The sequence below is a fragment of the Rutidosis leptorrhynchoides genome, chromosome 11 (genome assembly GCF_046630445.1).
Source record: "Rutidosis leptorrhynchoides isolate AG116_Rl617_1_P2 chromosome 11, CSIRO_AGI_Rlap_v1, whole genome shotgun sequence".
In the NCBI taxonomy this organism is placed as follows: Eukaryota; Viridiplantae; Streptophyta; class Magnoliopsida; order Asterales; family Asteraceae; genus Rutidosis; species Rutidosis leptorrhynchoides.
Genome location: NC_092343.1, coordinates 91,399,943 through 91,408,678, shown reverse-complemented (window position 1 = coordinate 91,408,678; position 8,736 = coordinate 91,399,943).

Below are 8,736 nucleotides of genomic sequence, written 5' to 3'. Positions count from 1 at the left end.
TATATATATATATATATATATATATATATTAACAGTAGCTTAATTATCCTGATCATTACATTCCAATTAATTAAAGTATTCTTTATTAAATCATAATATTATATATTCTTTTATTTATTTTTATATAATATATATATATATACATATTTATTTACAAATAGTTGTTCGTGAATCGTCGGGAATAGTTAAAGGGTAATTGATTACATGAATATAGATTTCAAAACTTTCGAGACTCAACATTACAGATTTTGCTTATCGTGTCGGAACCATATAAAGATTAAAGTTTAAATTTGATCGGAAATTCCCGGGTCATCACAGTACCTACCCGTTAAAGAAATTTCGTCCCCGAAATTTGATAGAGGTCGTCATGGGTAACAATATGAATGTTTTAATGACAAATATGAGTTGATAAATAGCTTACAAGAAATTTGATAATGCGAAGAGTATAAGTGAAGCTATCGCAAGAGTGTGAAATGAGTAAATGTATATTCGTCATATCTTTTGACGTAGATAGGATTGATTTCCAAGTTCAAGAGATTTGGAGAAAATCTTCATAATAAGATTTGATTCTTCGGTAATCAAGATAATTAGGATCCGCTTTAAATACGATCATCTGTTTTGATTGCTCTGTCGGATATCTTACTATAAATCCACCCCCTTCTTTTCCTTATTTTCCATACCTTACATCTTCTATTCTTTCTTCTCAATTCATACTTTAAAACATTTGTCAATATGCTCCATCCCGTTCTTATTCTTGATATACTCCTAACTTTCATGTCTGTCATTCTTCTTTTTCATTTACCGCCGGAAGAATCTATATACTTCTACTATACTCTTGGGTTTATAGTGTTTCTAGTTCTCCCGTGTCTTTATATTGCTATATGCATCGACATATACAGTTTATAATTTCTTTATGGTTGTTGGGTTTTATATCTTCCCTTATACTTCGATGTCCCTGCTTTTGTCTTCTATAATCATTGTCATCCACAGTTAATGCTCTCTCCTATTTGCTGCGGTTTATACCCCCATTTACACTTCGAAACTTTATTCTTTCGTTTCCTCTTCTTGTCATTAAGCATCGCATGTAATGGTCCAGAATTCGTAGGTATGAAGTTTTGGATAACTATAGTTAATGTTCTAAAAAGAAAATCATAACGGCACGATCTTGATTTGGTAAATTACCAGAATATTCGAAAAAGATAGAACTATCAAGAAGATATGTTCTTAATATGTTTGGAGATTGGGTAGAATGTAAGAGTCGTGTAAATGGCACATGATGATGGTATGGTCTGTGAATCATCACGTTCCATTAGAAACTAAGCATGAATTACTGTAATATAATCACGTTGATCAGGTGTCATTATATTATACTAACTCATGCATCAGTTCCCAACATTACTTCAATAACATTCATATTTTAAGCTCGAAAGTTTACAGAATATAGAAACTAACAGTTTCTATATGATGTAACACTGATAGTACGAAGAGATTAATGATTTCAGATAAGAATAGTTATGAAAATATCTTCAGAAATATGGAAGATATTTATAATGAAAGATACGATGATATCTTGGAATTTCTAATATCGAAGGATGATAGAGACTATTATTCGCAAGGGTTTAGAGTAATGAGCAAGATATTCGCTAAAGACTTCAGCAGGCATTGAATCATTTGGATTCTTTGAAGTCGAACTTATTCTTTGTGATTTGTTCATGGCTTCCTGCACAGTTTCGCATACTCCACCTTTCGGTACTAAATTTTCTATTGAGTGTTTCCAATACTCCATTCTTTATCATCAAACTTTTGACGGTTAAGGTCGTATACAATTTTTGCTGCTGTATTCAGCTTTTTCAGAATTTGTGGTATTGATTTGTAGACTGGGTGCTTTTCAGAATTGAAGATCATAATTCTAAGAGATAAATGTTATATGTTTACATATAACTGCTGACGTAGACATGCTGCGAGATTTTAAAATACTGATTGCTAATTCCCGGTAGTTGGTATAGTAATTCTCGTTATAAGATGTAAATGAGTGAATGATAGGGTTTCACTGAATATAGTGATTTTTCAGAAAGTCAAAGATTAACGGAGTTGTTGGTAAATTTACTGCTAATATGGTGAGATATAAACAGTTCTCTGGTAACGAAGATGAATGGAAAACTTATATATCAAAGTTATAATAAGGCTTATTCGAATGAAAGGTCAAAATTGAATTTGCTGAAGCTGTGATAAAATTGGCTAATTTGGAAAAGGGATTGCAAAGTTATTTTCGGTAATAACAACGCCAAATGAGCTAGCACAGATATGTGTTACTCAATTTTTGAGAGTTTTCAGATGCATAACTATATGCATCAATCTTTTCTTCCGTAGATGAAGTGTGGTTGATTCATCCTCTCGATTGAGGTGTTTTCAAGAATCATGAAAGGTTTGAACGCAAATTGTAATTGTTAAAATACAAATGAGGTTTAAGATGAGATCAAGTGGCAAACTTGAAGAAATGTTTAGTTTCATATGTTATTATCAATATTTTAATTCATTTTAATTGTCCAATATTATTAGTCCACAGTTACCAGTCCAATAATTCATATATAGTTTAATTTATAATATTCGAATTAATTAATATGTATCGTGACCCGTGTACATGTCTCAGACTCGATCACAACTCAAATTATATATATTATTGTAGAATCAACCTCAACCCTGTATAGAGAACTCGATCATTACTACATATAGAGTGTCTATGGTTATTCCAAATAATATATATAAATGCGTCGATATGATATGTCAAAACCTTGTATACTTGTCCCGATATTTAAAGTGCGTAAAATAAATAACAGAAATTAAATAACGATAAATAAAGTGCGTAAAGTAAATAACAGAAATTAAATGACGATAAATAAAATTGCGATAATTAAATTGCGATAAATAAAATGTAATCAGTTAGCTAGGAACAGTTAGCTAGGAACAGTTAGCGTGAATTCTTAACAAAATTCCTCATAGTTAATTTGTTTGTTTCTAACAAATTTTATTTTGTCAAATATTTTTCTTCATTATGCCACTTGTTGAATTCTGATAAATCAAAATCCAAATATGAAATTGGATGAATATGGTTATTCTGTGATGAACGGATTTGTATATCGGTGGATGTAAGTAGGATAGTAAATGACTGTTGAATCAGCTTCGAAGAATGTACATTGTAACTTATTAATGTGAAATCTGAATATTCCTCGGGTATTACCTACCCGTTAAAATATTTTCACAATTAACACTTTGTACGAAAGAATTTTTAATTACAATCTTTATGAAAACATATATACATATATATTTTCTTCAGATGTAATCATGGATTCATTGAGTTAATATGATATTAAATTCATTTGGTTTACCGTTATAACTAGAATACATAATCTCTAAAACATTTAGAGATTACTTAATCTCCATGAAGAATGAAGATAATTGATATAGAACTATACATAGAACGATGATTATACTCGAGGTACAGAATGAGATATTGAGGCATGGATTGTTGATGGTACTGGTGCTGTTACTGATGGTGCTGTTGGTGCCGGCGATGTTGCTGAAGCTGGTACATTTTGCACCATATTCTCCAAATTTATTTTTCGAGCGCGAAATTTGTTGACTTCTTCTATTATTCCGGGGTGATTTTCGATTGGAATGAGCGAATGAATAAGGTTTAGAATTTTAGATAGAATATAATCTTGGCGAGATACTCTGGAAATGAGTGTGAAAATGGTGTTTCGGATAGGTTCGCCGATAAGTGCATCAGGTTCTTCACCAAGAGGTGAAGTTGGTTGGTGGAAAGGATCACCTTCTTCTCGTCTCCATTGGTTAAATCGACTACGAACCCATCAGATGAATTGGTTGATTCATTCTGGTGACACTGCTTTCAGAGCTTAGGTGAAACTCCATATCGAAATAGCTGTCAGAATCCGAGGGATTCAAACTAGTTGAGGGATCCATCTCGTACGATCAGATGGAGGATTTTCGATAAGAAATAGATTATAGGATGTAGATTAGCACCCTGCAATACATAATTTACATATGCATATATAATACTAAAATCCCATAAGTTACGGAGGAATCTAGGAAAGCTGTCAGGCAAAGGTAACAATAACAGATACGCTAAAATATGAATTTATCTATACATTGTCTATGCAATAGAGGCAGTAAGACATGTCTAGACTAAGAATGATAAGCAAGTGATTCCCTAAGAATGATAAGCAGGTAATTTTCGACACAAAATGATAAGCAAAACTTTTGACATACAGGCACGGTCGAAGTCCAGACTCACTAATGCATCCTAACGATTATCAGTTAGACTCACTAATGCAAGACCTGGTTCGCTAAGACCACCGCTCTGATAGCAACTGAAGCGACCCGTCCTAATCCATCTGGACGAGGTCCATATCGATTGTAAATGATTCACAACAGTTGATTACATCGCGAGGTACTTGACCTCTATATGATACATTTTACAAACATTGCATTCATTTTTGAAAAGACAATCTTTCATTACATCGAAAGTTGACGGCATGCATACCATTTTATAATATATCTAACTATAATTGACTTATTAATAATCTTGATGAACTCAATGACTCGAATGCAATGTCTTTTAAAATATGTCATAAATGACTCCAAGTAATATCTCTAAGGTGAGCAAATGCACAGCGGAAGATTTCTTTCGTACCTGAGAATAAACATGGTTTCAAGTGTCAACCAAAAGTTTGGTGAGTTCATTAGTTTAACATAAATAATCATTTCCATCAATTTAATAGACCACAAGATTTCATATTTCCATTTCTCATAAACATACGTCCCATGCATAGAGACAAAAATATCATTCATATGGTGAACACCTGGTAACCGACCTTAACAAGATGCATATAGAATATCCCCTATCATTCCGGGATCCTCCTTCGGACATGATATAAACGAATTCAAAGTACTAAAGCATCCGGTACTTTGGATGGGGTTTGTTAGGCCTAATAGATCTATCTTTAGGATTTCCGTCAATTAGGATGTCTGTTCCCTAATTCTTAGATTACCAGACTTAATAAAAAGGGGCATATTCGATTTCGATAATTCAACCATATAATGTAGTTTCGATTACTTGTGTCTATTTCGTAAAACATTTATAAAAATTGCGCATGTATTCTCAGCCCAAAAATATAAAGGGTAAAAAGGCAAATGAAACTCACCTAATGTATTTTGTAGTAAAAATACATATGACTATATCGAACAACTGAACAATGCAGAGTTGGCCTCGGATTCACGAACCTATATTAAGTATATATATTAAAACATATACTCGTAATCGAATAGCTCTAGATATTATTATGATGTATTTGTTATATTTAATAATTTATAAGTTTCATTATTTATTTATATATTTTCATTTTATATATAGAAATATTAATATAGTTAAGTTATGTAATTTAAATATATTTTTGTATATATAATCTTTATTTTTATATTTATAACTTTAACAACGTTAATAAAACTTTTATTTTTATATTCATAATTATTTTAATAATAATAATATTGATAATACTAATAATAATAATACTGATAGTTTTTATTGATAACTTTAGTAAGATTTATAGTAATGATAATAAGTTTTAATAATAACAGTCTTGATAATGATGATCATAATATTAAAAATGTTACTACTAATGATAATACTTATGACCATAATAATGGTAAACATGATATTAATAATTATAAATGTATTGATAATACTAATATTTATAAAATGATACTAATACTAATATTACGGAAAATAATAAGATTTTTATTATTTACTTAATAATAGTAATAATATTAATAATCATAATCATAGTAATGATAACAATAATAACAATAATAATAATACATATCCTTTAAATAATAATAGTGATAATAAGATTATAATACTTATATGATATTACTAATAATAATAATCTAATACTAATAATAACAATAACAATTATAATTATAATAACAACAATAATAATAATAATAATAATAATAATAATAATAATAATATTTAGAAATAATAATAATAATAATAAGGACATAATGAAAATTATAAAAGAAAATACTACCTTAGAGCTCCCTTAAAAAAAATGCACCCGATAAGGTTTGAACCCTAGACCTCTCGAAACTCGTCATACTCATTAAACCATCCATCCATGCCCGTTTTTCTGTATTTATACCCAGCCCGTATATATATAAACGCTTATTCTGTTTTCCTCACTTCTTCTTCCTCGTAACTCCAAAGACCGAATCCATACAACACATCTTCAAATCGATTTTAGGATTTTCAACATCATTTAATCAACCTATATCTATCTTTAATCTATTTGAAAACAAAAAAAAAAAAAAAAAATATTACAGCAATTCTGCTGTTCTCGGTGGGTTTTAAAAAAAAAAAAATTGGTTTTCGAGATTTAAGAAGTTATAGCTTATGATTCCTAAATAAAAGAGTTTGCAAATCACTACCAGAAACTATTAGAATCATTAATTTAAATTAAATCATCACAGAAAACTCGAATTTGCTTGATGAACATTTGTTGACTTTTTGAAACCAAAAGTTTGACTCACAAATTCATTCTCGATAAAAGAAATTAGGATCTGCAACTCTGCAGATAGTTTAGACTGAAGATTTATAACAACATTGCATTTATAGTTTTTGAAAAACAACTCAAATTCAAGTTTTTGTGAAATTGGGTTCGTGAAAGGCAGAAACAGAGAGAAAAAAATAGCTGTGTTCTTCAGTTCTGTTTGGGCCTTCTCCCATTCAACTTACAGTGATAATTAACACTTGATAAAGGATCTTAATAATTGAAACCGACTGATTTAAATTACCTGGGTGTCGACAGTTTTTGCTAATCAAACAAGGAAGAAAGAACAAAAAAATATATCACAGAGTCAAAGATGATTTGTACTGCTAACAGAATTTGTCATTGTGCTGTGATGGGATTCAATTTAATAAACAAATTAAGGACAGAAGTACAACTCCTTTATAGATCGATTAGAATATAAAGCTGAATACGAGTTATCTTTATTTATTTAGATATAATCGTATTTATATATATTTTTATTGTTTATATATATAATCTATATATATACTTGAATATATATGTATGTATATGATTCTGAATAAGGCTTGAATTAATAAATAATATTAATACTAATAATAAGTTTATAATAATAAAATTAATAATAATGATAACAATATCATTACTTCTAATAACTAATAATTAATAATTAAATAATTTACTAATAATACTAATACTAATAATAATAATAATAATAATAATAATAGTATTAATGACAATGATAATAATCTCTACAATAATAATAATAGTAATGTAACAAATTGCATGTATCATATAATACTATTATTAATATTTATATTTTTAATGAAAGTAAATGTAGCAACTATGTTTTATTTTGCAATTACATGTATTAATATTATATGTTATGAATTATCTAATGTCATAATATATATACATTGAGTATTAAATTTTTTTATATGTATAATAGTGTTCATATAATCAAAAATTTTGTATCTCAATCATATATGTGTATATATATATATATATATATATATATATATATATATATATATATATATATATATATACTACTTACTTATTTAATTATATCTTAAATATCAAGTAAATAATATACTAACAACAATAATAATAATGAAAATGATGAAACTAATTTTAATATATAAATTATATTCAAACTTGTAATTTAATGTAATACCATTTATATTTTATGTAATATTATATTATGTGATGCCATTTACTGAATAGTTATTGTTTATATATTTTATATATTTATTTAATAAAAATCTTATATAGATTCATAATATATATATATATATATATATATATATATATATATATATATATATATATATATATATATATATATATATATATATATATATATATATATATATATATATATATTAACAGTAGCTTAATTATCCTAATCATTACATTCCAATTAATTAAAGTATTCTTTATTAAATCATAATATTATATATTCTTTTATTTATTTTTATATAATATATATATACATATTTATTTACAAATAGTTGTTCGTGAATCATCGGAAATAGTCAAAGGGTAATTGATTACATGAATATAGATTTCAAAACTTTCGAGACTCAACATTACAGATTTTGCTTATCGTGTCGGAACCATATAAAGATTAAAGTTTAAATTTGATCAAAAATTCCCGGGTCATCATATTAATTGTCCTTTGTCCTGGATTATTCAATATATCTATCTGGTTTTTGTCCATAAAAGTCCATCAGTCATAAATATAAAGTGCGAGTGTCCTCGTCAATTTATCCTTATATCCGAAATCAAATATTCCAACTAATTGGGGACTTAAACTATAATTACGCCAAGTGTCCTTGTACATAATTCACCCCTGTTTTAATGAGTCTATTGAGTATTGATCCATTCCTGTATCCGGTTAAATGAACAATTATTAGTACTTATAAATATCCCACCCATCGTGTCCGATCGAGTGTATGTGGTTATTTATAGGTACGTCCAATTGTAAATCTTTATATTAAATTAACGAACTATCATTCAATTAAACAAATATAAAGCCCATTAATAGCCCATAGTCCAATTTCCACAACTGTCGTTCTTTTGTCCAAACCCCAATTATGGTACAAAGCCCAATAACCCCGTCTTTAATATT